The sequence below is a fragment of the Ornithorhynchus anatinus genome, chromosome 7, assembly GCF_004115215.2.
Source record: "Ornithorhynchus anatinus isolate Pmale09 chromosome 7, mOrnAna1.pri.v4, whole genome shotgun sequence".
Lineage (NCBI taxonomy): Eukaryota > Metazoa > Chordata > Mammalia > Monotremata > Ornithorhynchidae > Ornithorhynchus > Ornithorhynchus anatinus.
The window spans coordinates 43,788,386-43,801,036 of record NC_041734.1 but is presented as its reverse complement, the minus strand read 5'-3'; positions in this window follow the sequence as shown (position 1 = coordinate 43,801,036).

Below are 12,651 nucleotides of genomic sequence, written 5' to 3'. Positions count from 1 at the left end.
GTTAAGGAGAGAGATCAGAGCTGGAGAAGTAGATTTGGAAATCAGCTGTGACTAAAATGGTAGTTGAGGCCATGGGAGTGAACAGGTTCTCCAAAGGAATGGGTGTAGGTGGAAAACAGAAGTGGACCCAGAATTGAACTTTTGGAGCTGAAGAGGAGCCTGCAAAAGAGACTGAGAAGGGGTTACCAAATAGGAGGAGAACCAGGAGAGGTCATTGCCAATGAAGCCAAGGTTAGACAATGTTTCAAGGGGAAGGGTGTGGGTCACGGTGTCAAAGGCAGCTTAGAGGTCAAACAAGATTAGGATGAAGTAGAGGTCATTGGATTTGGGAGGAAGGAAATCATTGGTGACCTTAGAGAGGGCAGTTTCCATTGGGTAAATTTGGTCAATCGTATTTATTGAGTGCTTATTGTATGCAAAGTACTATACTAAGCACTTGGTAAAGTATAATACAACAAAAAATAGACACATTCCCTGCCTGCAATGAGCATACAGTCTAGAGGGAGCTTACAGTCTAGAGGGGTAAAACTGGTGAAAGCCAGATTTAAGGGGATGAGAGAGAGAACTGGAGGAAAGGAAGGGGAGGTGGTGGGTGAAGACAGCTTGCTCAAGGAGTTTAAGAGAGGGGATATACATGAGCATGCTTGAAAAGAGTGGAGAAGAAGTTATTAGGAAGAAAGTTAGGAGTTGAAGATGGCAGTTAAGGAAGGAAGGAAGGAGGGGGCAAATGTTTCAATAAAGTGTGAAGCGATGAGGTGGGAGGTACAGGTAGATGGTATGATTTTGAGAGGAGGCAGATCTGTGATTCTGCTGGGAAAGAAGGGAGAATCATTCATTCATTCAATTGTAATAACTTATTCATTAATTCATTTATTCTATTGTATTTATTGAGTGCTTACTTTGTGCGAGGCATTGTACTAAGTACTTGGGAGAGTACAATACAATAACAAACTGACACATCCCCTGCTCACAATGAGCTCGTAACGCTTACTGTGCACCATACTAAGCATTTGAGAGAGTGTCAAAGAGCGGGAAGGAGGAAGGATGGACTAGTGGGAAGCAAGGAAGATTTTGGGGAGATCATGGTTTCATTTTCATCAATAAAATATGTGGCCAGATCATTAGGGGCAAGAGATTTGGAGTAGGGAGAGGGAAAGCAGGTTTGAGGAGGGAGTTAAATGTCTGAAAGAGCTGGCATGACAATGGGCATGAGAGTCGATAAGGATGGGGAATAAATAACTAAAAATCACATTTACATTAACCCTTTGTAACCCTTCTCCAAGACTTTTCCCAAGTTACCCTTAAGGATGAAGCAAATCAACATGAATTAAATGACTATTACACTGGGAAAGTGATGTCAATCAGTTTGGTCAATTGACTACCACATTGACCTTTCAATTGTGGGCAATTATTGAAGCCGGTATTGACACTACTAACTCTAGTCCTCACTCACTTGTTTTCCCTAACTATAACCATCTTCATGGTAAGATTTTTGTTGGTTTAGGAAATCTATGATTTGATTTTAGAAATGTCAGTGATTGGAAATGGAAATAATTAGACTTTAGGCATTTGGTTTTTAGCAATTTGATTTGTCCTACACCCACACAAAACTGATTTCTTTCACCTCCTGAATATTCTGTAAACTGGTTAATCAATCCCTAAAATATCAAGAGTTGAGATAGATGGATAAAAACTCTTAGTTCTGACATAAGGTGTGTTTCCACTATGCATTTTGACTATAACTCAACAGCAGAATCTAGGGAATGCTCTTCCCGACACACGTTGTTGGAAGAAAGTTTTGTATCTATGCACCCTGCAGTGGACACATCATAGGCCATAGTCGATGCGCTGTTTGGACATTGTGATGTGAGCTTTCCTCAAGGGAGGGTTTTTCAAGAAAGCAACCTCTTATAAAAGAATTGAGTGTAGATGGATGAGTAGAGAGATAAAAAGCTAAGAATAATGTCTTGGATAGGGAGGCATCTGCCTTATACTCCTTCCTGAAATATTTGCTAATCCTTCCCATGAGAGGACCTGTAGTTTTAATTGGCCCCAAGATATTCCCTGTGGACATTGATTAGAATGTCCTGTTTGTGAAGAGAAGCAATGAATGCTGTCTTTAAACGAGGTACTCCCACATGAAATAATCTTTGTTGGGTTAAAAGATACAGATGTGTTCTCTGTATCCCTCTGTTCATAATACATACACAGTACATAGTAGAGTGCCTGGCACATAATTAGCATTTAACAATTGCCATAAAAAATACACAGCAGGATACTGGACACTGTTTGCTTCAAGCCAAAAAAAAACTGGCAATAGCATCTGACTTCAGTGAAGAGTAAATTAGGAGGCAGAATGGGAAGAAGACAGAGGATAGGAAAGATGAAAACCCAAAGCCATAACAATTTCTAAATCCATTGGTCTTTCTGGGAACACCCAGTTTTGCAGCTCTGACACCAGAGAGAAAGCCACTGAATTCTCTGAAATCATAAAAAGGAGGGAAACAAAGCATTGATAGTGCTGTACTAAATACTTTGTCCCCTGAAAATGATCAGGAAAGGGTCTTTTGGATCCAAAGAAATTTCAGTTCCCAACAGTGAGCTTCTACTAAGGGAGTAGACCTAGAAGAGCAATGGAGAACTACAAGGAGAGAGGAAACAGCCAGGTCAGACCAAAATGCTTCCTGATAAGAACAACACTGAAAGCTCACTTTCCTTGAAGGTGGGTTTGGTCAAGTCTTGGTGGGGTGGGAGACGAATTAGGGAGAAGCTAGGAACTTTTCAAGTGCAGCACAAGACTGAGATGGAGGAAGTCAACTGCTTAGAGCCATTAGTGCTTTTCTCAGGATACAACAGTGGCCCTAATACCAGAGATCAACAGAGCCTCAAGGGAACCAAAATAGGTGGCCAGTTTGGAGGTAAGCCCCAAAACATTTAACAAAAGGCAGCTGACAACTCAGACGGAGAGAAATGGTATTCATTGCCAGCTGGCTGTAGCTCTCATTCTTATATATCACACATCTTTGTGTTTCTTAAGAGACAATGTATGGTTAATTTATTGAATTGCTGTTAAATTCACACCCCCAAGATTTCACAAAGGCTCCAAAATAATGTCACCTTAAAGCTACTCTAAGCATTCCTCCTTTTGATTTGCTTTATGTTTCGTGTGTCTTAACCTATGTTTTCAACCAAAACCCCCCTCAGAAAAGCACTAATAAAACGGTTCTTGGTACTACAAAGGGGACAAGCATCATTCCCAGGACAGAAGCTAATGGATCAAGGGCAGATATTTCTATAAAACTGTCTTGAACATTTAAAGCTGAGAACTTCTTTTTGAATAAGAATGTATTTCATTCTAACATATTCCCTAAGGAGCTCAATATTCATTTGCTCAGATGTTTAAGAATGGATTAATTTTGAAAGAGGCGGAAGGGAACATTTTTGCAAGTGAGGAGATGAGACTGAAGGCCCAATTAACATGCCAACAATCACCCAACAAGGCCTGGAGTAGAAGAGCAGAAAAATGTCCTGTACTTCAGCCAAGCTCCATCCAAGCCATTTTTCTGCCTTCACCCAAGACTGGCCTTTTTGACCCTGGGACCTTCTGCCTGCCCTTCGTCTCTTTTCTAGATTGTAAGTCCTAAGCAGGAAAATGACTGTGTTTGACCTGATTACGTTGTAGCTACCTCAGCATTTAGAATAGTGCTTGAAACATAGTAAGGGCTTGGCAAATACTATTATTACTACTAAGTGATTAAATGGAAAAGGTGGTTTGTGGAAGGGGTGGCTCTGTATCCTTTTATTTACCCCCTAAAACCTACTCCTGTCTTTAGCCAACCTGCTTCAGTAACTATGCTTAACATTAGTCTTCTCCCACAATCCTTTTACACATTCAGCTGATGTCATGGCAGAGGTAGTGAGAGGAGGATCCCCAGGTTCAAACCCTCTCTTAAGGACAAGCAGGAGCAAACCATGGATTGAGTGGGGCCATGAAGAGTATTAGTGATCTTGTGAAGAAATATTCAAAGGGAGATTTTTCCAGATGGGAATGCTGTAGAGAGTTAAGGTTAAAGGCCTGGAAGGATATTTCTTTGGAGTTTCAGCCAAAGAGAACTGAGCCCAGAACTAGTTGCCGCTTGTTGTTTGTGTGCATGTGTATGTGAGTGTGTTTTCACATCTCGAAACTCTGATAACCATAGAGAAGCGAGAAGCACCTCGTCTAGAATTTCTGGTAAAATAGCCTCTCAAATGCAAGGGCATCTTGCATTTAAAGGATGTGGGCAAGCTTCAGCTCACTACATTTTGCATCCTGAACGAAAGAACCTGCTCTCTATCTCTTTCTCTCCCTGTCTCCCTACCTCTGTCTCTCTCTGTCCCTTTCTCCCCCACCCTCTAAACATCCCCTAGTAATTGCAGGATGGGATGTAGGGAATGATTCAGTCCTCTTCAATAATCTCTTACAGTTCCATTGCACCACCCACATCTCACCCTGGCTGTAGTGAAAGGCAGATCCCAGTGGAGATAGTTTCTAGGCTTGGACAACAAGCCAGAGAAAGAGGAATGCTCAGGGGCAGGGTTAGGAATGTTTATGAGTTTGTCTTGATGACTGTATGTAAGTGCTTGCAAAACCATCTGTGTGTTGGGAATGTATTTTCATATAGAGTATATTTGTAAAGACATAAATGCAACATTTCAAGTTGTATCTTTGTAGGGGCATGATGTTGCATTTTATTCACACAATCACAGTTTGACCAATTAACCCAGTCATTTAAAACTTTTGGAGGCTGTAGCACAGAATCACAACAAAAGATTATGTGTACCACACAAAATCACACCTAGAGTTGCATATATATGCTCACATACAGAATTCTGTAGACAAAGATTCTGCTGTGGTTCTACATTTTATGTGTTCCAGATATTCCAGTTACATAAGTCGGCAAATTTCAAAGTGGCACTCACTAAACACGACCCCCATAAATGTGTCTGAAGGCAGGAAGAAGATCCAAGCAGCTCATAAACTGGAGGGGAAAGGGTGGGGATGGGATAGATGATGAAATGTGGAGATTAAGACCTTCAGGGTAGTGGTGAGACCTCAATTCAGGTGAATTTTCTGATGATTTTCTGAGGGAAACTATCCACCCTGGCCAGCCATTCTCCATTCCCCTCTCCTCTTTTAGTATCTCGGCTTCTGCAGATGATTCTTACCAACTGCTGCCCACCGGGGCCTCTGCTTCATGAAAGGGAAGGACAAAAGGCCTGGGACTTGGGCATAAAAGGTCATTTTCCAGGTGAGTGGATGGAGTGTGTGTATATGGGCATGGAACGTGTCTGTTTATTGGTGTACTGTACTCTTCAGAGTGCTAAGTAAAGTGCTCTGCACACAGAAAACACTCAGTAAATATGAATGAATGAATGAATGAATGAATGAATGAATATGGGAAAAGACAGAGAAGATTGAGTGTGTACAGGTAAACTAAGGGGAAAGAGGTACATGTAGAGGAAACGGGAGAGGGCTGAATGTGTGCATGTAGGCAAAAGGGGAAAGGTGCTCTCACTCCTTGTTTCTTAATTGCCTTTTCATTCATTTATTCAATCATATTTATTGAGAGCTTACCGTGCACGAAGTATTGTACTAAGCACTTGGAGAACTACAATATGAAAATAAACAGACACATTGCCTGGCCACAATGAGCTCACAATCTAGAAGGGGAGATAGATTAATATACTTAAGTAAATTAATCAATTAATTAATTCATTAAAGAGATATACACAAATGCCATGGGGCTGGAAGGTGGAGATGAATGAAGGGAGCAAGTCAGGTAAAATGCCTGGAACATATCTCCTCATCCTTCTCCAATCAGTGCAAGATGCTATCATTAACAAGTCTCTTTTCCCCACTACCCCTCTTCCTCTTTCCTACCCCGAAATATCAAGAGTCAGCGTCAGACATCTGGCCACCCTGAAGCAGGAAAGAATCTTCCACCTCTTTCTGCTACATGTCCACACAGCATTTTGTATGACCTCATTATCTTGCGCGGCACGCATATACAACATATCGTAATGACACTATATAAAAGTCAGTTCAAACCCACAACCTAATGTCTCAGAAGGGACTTCTCCCTAACCAGCCATAGGGAAGCAGCGTGGTTTAGTGGAAAGAGTGAGGTCTTGGGAGTCAGAGGTCATGGGTCCTAATCCCAGATCTGTCACTTCTCAGCTGTGTGACTTTGGGCAAGTCACTTAACTTCTCTGTGCCTCAGTTACCTCATCTGTAAAATGGGGATTAAGACTGTGAGCCCCAGCGTGGGACAATCTGATTATTTTCTATCTCCCCGAGCATTTAGAACAGTGCTTGGCACATAGTAAGCACTTAACAAATATCATCATCATTATTATTATTATCATTAAAATAGGAATTAAGACAGTGAGCCCCACATGGGACAATCTGATTACCTTGTATCTACCCCAGTGCTTAGAACAGTGCTTGGTACATAGTAAGCACTTAACAAATACCATTATTATTATCACATTCCCCTGCCAGGCTCCTTTTGGCAAAACTGCCACTTCCAGTGGGTGGCTACCACCTAACATTTCCTCTGATGGCCCTTCTGCAACTCCTCTACTCTGAATTCCTCCATTGACTTGGCAGCTCTTTTCCAGATGATTTTGCTGGGAAACATGAAGAGAGTGTGGTGGTGGTGAGGGAGTCATGCACAAGGGGTGGGGGGAGGTGGGGAGGGTCAACCAAAAGAAGGTCTTTTTTGCATCACATCTTCTTTCCATCACTTCCTTTTACACCTCTTTAGGCAGGACAAAGCAAACGAAAGGCCTAGTTTTACCACCATATTATACCTACATCAGGATCACCACAAAGAACTCTGGTCACCATTACCAAAGAAGGTCACAGTAGAGCTAAAGATAACTTGGAGAAAGTGATAGAAAACGTCGAAGGAGGGACAGAAAATCTTAGATATTTTCAGTCCGGAAAGACAAGGACTGAGGACGGGGATGATTGAAATTTACAACATCATGAAAGGGGAGGACAGAGAAAACACTGAATTTTAGTTCACCAAATGCCACAACTTCAGGATGAGGCGTGCCCACTGAAGCTTAAAAGTAGTGGTTTCAAAACGAACAAAAGGAAACACTTTGTCACAGAGAGCGGGAGATAACCATATGGAAGTGGTTACTAAGAAAAATTGTGCAGTTGCATACCAAGAAAATACCAGTATGTTCAAAAAATGATGACACACTCATGGGAAACAGGTCCATAATGGATCACTAAAGAGAAAGTTAAAGATAAGAGACTGTCCATCCATAACCATTGAGACATCTATCTAGGAGGAGAGGACAACCATCACATTGTTCTGGAAGCATCATGTTGCCCCATTCATTCATTCATTTAATCGCATTTATTGAGCACTTACTTTGTGCAGAGCACTGTACTAAGCGCTTGGGAAGTACAATTCAGCAGGAAACTAGGCTGACATGGACCATTGGTCTGACCAGGAATGGTCTAGAGGCCCTGGCACTTACCCCAAAACTGGGCGTTAGCGCCTCTAGTTTTAATACACTATGGAGTATTCAATACCACAGCCCGCGGATTTCAACAGCCAAAGATGAATGAAAGCTCAGAAAGCCACAGCGAAGTTTATTAATAACACACAAAGCACGTCTAACACATTCATGTGGTGATATTATTTTTCATTAGTATAAGAATGCTTCCTGAGAATAACATTTTGCCATAACAAGAGCTAGGCCAAAGTTTTCACATCCGTTGATGGCTAACGGGGAAATAGAGATTTGTGTGTGGGTGTCTTTGTCCTTCCACATGACCAATGGGGGAAATGGGAGCGAATGCATGACCTTGTCGGTATGTAAATAATTGAACAGTGTGCAAATGACCTCACGGCAATGCAGTCAAGGTTTCCGGAGTGAATCATTTCTATTTCCACCGCAACCTTTGGGCCTTGTTATATCCACGTCCAGAGAGTGAGTTGTAGTAGGTTCTTTTGAAAATTGAAGCCTCCTGGACCGTAACTCAGGATGGATGAGCAACAGCCTACGAGAATGGCAATGAAGTTGATTATAAGATGTCTAAATCTTTCAGTTCTTGCCAGTGTCAACTAAAACTCACTCTTAGAGGAGAGAGTCTTTGTTCTTGAGCAGTTGCCTCAGAGTCACCCTTGACCCACTACTCCCTCTCTACTCACTGAAATTGGGAAAAGAGGCAATGTAATTTCCCCTGCTTTCTGGGCTTTGGGATGAAATCAAATGGTTAGGAGGACCTGCTTGTGGCCTCACATGGGTTCACCATCTCAAGAGATGGATTTCCAATGAATCTGAACTTTAGGTGAAACCTCAGCTCCACTCTCAACCTCTTGCTCTCCCATTTGTGTGAAGCCATTTTTTTTTCACTAGGACAAGTAAATAGCTTATTGACCTACACCCTCTAAACCCCAAACAGACTATAAGGTCCCCTGAATTTAGGGTGAGGGGGAGAAACTTTAAACTTCTACAAACAAGAATCCAAACAGAGTCCTTGAACCAGCCTTTCACAGTGGAAGTCCTCTGGAGGGTCCTGAGAATTGTTTCACAAAGATATTCTGGTTATGCTACCAGAAATGGAATGGAGTTTCCCTCCATCAGATTTTTTTTTGAGAGTTAAGACTGCCATCTGCAGGCCCTTCCAAAGTGGCTATGAAGTATTTTAGTGGGGGGTGAGGTTTTAATACAGGCCATGCCTGTACCGGATTAACAAGTGTGCGAAGAGAATTTTTCATTTGAAAAATCATTTTCGGCCCAAATCCACCCCAGGCAAACCTGAGATGAAATGCCAAAGAAAAATGGTCTTGGTTTGCAACCAGCAGACAGAGCTGCATTTATCCAGGGCAGATCCTGCCAAGTGACTCCCACAATGGCTCCTTAGAGGCCCTCTCCAAAAGAGTTCTCAAATCCAGAAGCTCTTGTTTCGATCTGCATGGGATAAGAGGTATTTTTAAAGGACATTTTCAGTGCCAAATTCTTCTGACTTGAATGAATCAGGGCTAAATCGAACATTAGGGTCACAATTGTTCTTTGGTGGGGAGTGGGAGGTAGACAGGGAGATCCCTTTTGGAACCTCATCCTGCTGGTCTCTTTTCCTAAAGCCCACCTCAAGAGTCCTGAATTCAGCAACGTCTACCTAACTGACAGATAATACTTGGAGTTTTTCCAGTCTGGGCAAGACAGCAACAGAATAAGGGAGCAGCAAAATAAGGGAGCAGCATTAAATGGCGAGCACTCCCAGGCATCAGCTGACAATCAAGCAGACTCCCTGACCAATCAAGGGCATGCAAGAAAATACAACCATGTGGCCAAGAAATCTATAATGTCTTAGATCGAAGCCAAATGTTTTTGGCTTACTCCAAGGTAGTCTGACAAAATTTTATCACCAACTAACACATTTCAGTTTGAGTAAAAAGGGAGCTGAAGCATTTTTTATGAAAACAAGCCAGGGTTTTGCACTGATCAGACTTGGCTACTTCCAGGCAGAGAAAATGCAGGGGTTAAAGAGTAAGACTGGAAGATGATATGATGGAGGGAAAAAAAAACCAGGGCTCAGATTTCCCCATAGGAAAGAGCAGGGAGCTGTAGTTCCAGTGATAAATGTGACTCATGCCCTGCTGCCCAAAGTGAAAAGACAAAAAGAGTGTGTAAACCAGTCTACAAAAAGGGTCTTGTAAGAATCCTAGGGAGGAAGACAAAGAGAACAGGAAGGTGAGGGGGATTTCCCTGGGGAGATACATGATCCACAGGGGACTGGACCTAAGCAGTTATTGCAAGCCAAATCTGATTTTCCATCAAAACTATTCCAAAATCACAATAATATATTTTAAGTAAGCATAATTCTTTCCTATTATCTCATTTTTGATCCTCACCACAGGGAGGGGCCGCCTCCGTTATCTCCCCTTAAAGATGGAACAATTTAGAGAGATTAAGCAGTGAGTCTTGGGCCTCAGTGTGAGTCGGTTGCAAAACGGGGACTGTTTTTTCGATTGCTTTATGGTGCCTTTTCAATCAGACTACACTGGTTTTCATGTTTCTCACATCTTTCTCCCAAGAACATGGGCATGTTTAATTTGCAGATGTCATTACATTCCTATGCCCAGTATCCTAGCTGGTGAAGTCCTAGGCATATAATCTGAATCAATTAATTACTTATTCATTCAATCATATTTATTGAGCACTTACTGGGTGCAAAGCACTGTACTAAGCACTTGGGAAGTACATTGAATCCATCAGTGGTATTCACTGAGTGCTTACTATGTGTGGAGCACTATACTAAGTGACTGGAATAGTACAGTACCATAGTAGCAGTATTCACCATAGTATAAGGTATTTGTTAGTTACTTACTTTGGGCCAGGAAATGTATTAAGCCCTGGGGTAGATACAATCTAATCAGGTTGGACATAGCCCATGTCCCACATAGGGTTGACAGTCTTAATCCCCATTTTACAGATGAGGGAACTGAAGCACAGAGAGGTTAAATGACTTGGCCAAGGTCAAACAGCAGACAAGTTGCAGAACCGGGATTAGAACCAGGGTCCTTGTGACTCCCAGGCCCATGCTCTAGACACTACATTATGCTGCTTCTCAAAGTTGGTAACCACGTTCCCTGCCCAAAAAAAGCTTACAGTCTAGAGGGGTCTAGTCTGAAGACCCCAAATTCCTGTTTGGGAGGTGGGATTCCAGACTCACTCCATGGATCCCTGGGTTGTAGGAGGACTACATGCAACTACAACCCTTGTAGTCCTGATAAGGCTGAAAACCCTAACTCCAGAAGAAGGGGAAAGTCCTCTTTTCAAACCTAAGCACCTGAAGAATCTACCTATAGAACTTTCCATGGCAGAGTGCAAGCCCAAATTCCCTGATGCAACACAACCCACAGAAGACTGTGGGTGGCATTTTAGCTTTTTTAGGGAAATGGGCCAACAGGACATTTGGCAGAGTTGATATTCTCTTTTCTTCCAGTTTCCTGGAAGAAGTGAATTTTCAGGAGGGTTTTGAAGATGGGGAGAAGCATGGTGAGCTACCCTATTGGCCATCCAATGCCACTGAGACCCAAATGGACGTTGGCAGGTTTCCATGTGAGAACCACAAATCCTACCACACTGGGTCCTGTCCAGCTATCATCCCCTCCCTTGTCTGTTTCATCTGAAAGCCAAACACTCTTCCCCTGCATATGCTTGGGCATTTCCATCTCTTAAATCTCTCCCTGGCAGTTGTCAGGAAAATCCATTTTCCCCAAATCTCAATGCGAGAATGGATCCCATGAGTGCTCTCCCATGTTCACGAATTTACCACATGGTTTGCAAGCATTTCTACATCAAGCATCTCGAAGGGCAATACGTCTTACAGGACTCTGCTACCACAACCAGCACTTCCATTTTATTGGTGAAGCAACGGCTTTCAGAGAGTCACACGGGACAGTATTCCACTGCTATTTGGAAGTCATCTTAGGACTTAATAATAATAATAATAATGTTGGTATTTGTTAAGCGCTTACTATGTGCCGAGCACTGTTCTAAGCACTGGGGGAGATACAGGGTAATCAGGTTGTCCCACGTGAGGCTCATAGTTAATGATAATAATAATGCTGGTATTTGTTAAGCGCTTACTATGTGCAGAGCACTGTTCTAAGCGTGGGGCTAGATACAGGGTAATCAGGTTGTCCCACGTGAGGCTCACAGTCTTTTAATCGCCATTTTACAGTTGAGGTAACTGAGGCACAGAGAAGTTAAGTGACTTGCCCACAGTCACACAGCTGACAGGTGGCAGAGCTGGGATTCGAACCCATTACCTCTGACTCCCAAGCCTGTGCTCTTTCCACTGAGCCACAGTTAATCCCCATTTTACAGATGAGGTAACTGAGGCACAGAGAAGTGTAGTGACTTGCCCACAGTCACAAGGCTGACAAGTGGCAGAGCCGGGATTCGAGCTCATGACCTCTGACTCCCAAGCCCGTGCTCTTTCCACTGAGCCACGCTGCTTCCCACTGTTGCATTCTTGCTTTTAGATTCTAGTTGAGGGCTCACTCTCTCATCCTGACTCCCAGCAGGACTCTGGAAGTTTAGATTGCTGTCACTCATTGCCTTTCCATGCTCATTTTCCAAAGATCTGAGGGCTCAAGAACAATATATCCCCATTGCACCCCTAGCTAACTTTCCTAAATATTTAAAATATAACCTGAAGTACTCGCCCTGTGATCAGGTACAGTGGATATTGCTGTTCCCTTGAGTGAGAGCCTTCCAGGCTACCAGAGTTCCATATTGGTGTTACCACCTGAATGAGAGGGAGCAGTGGCTGGGAAGGACTATGGGGAAGTCATATGACCAGGCTGGGCCTATACAGCATCGTCTCTGAGACTCTCCCATCTCCAGCGACAGACACTGAAGGGACTGCTCTTCGATAGCTGGAACCTGAAATGTGGGTGGGTAAGGGCTGGTAACGTCAAGATTGAGCAGAGAGGGTGGAACTTGGCCACGGATCAGGAGAGCTCAAAGGGCAGAAAGAGGAGGAGGCAGAGTCAAAGGTCTTTGAAACCTCCCCTGGGGTGAAGAATCCCCAAGAGGAGCTCTCGTTGTCATTGAGAACTAAATTCCCCGCTG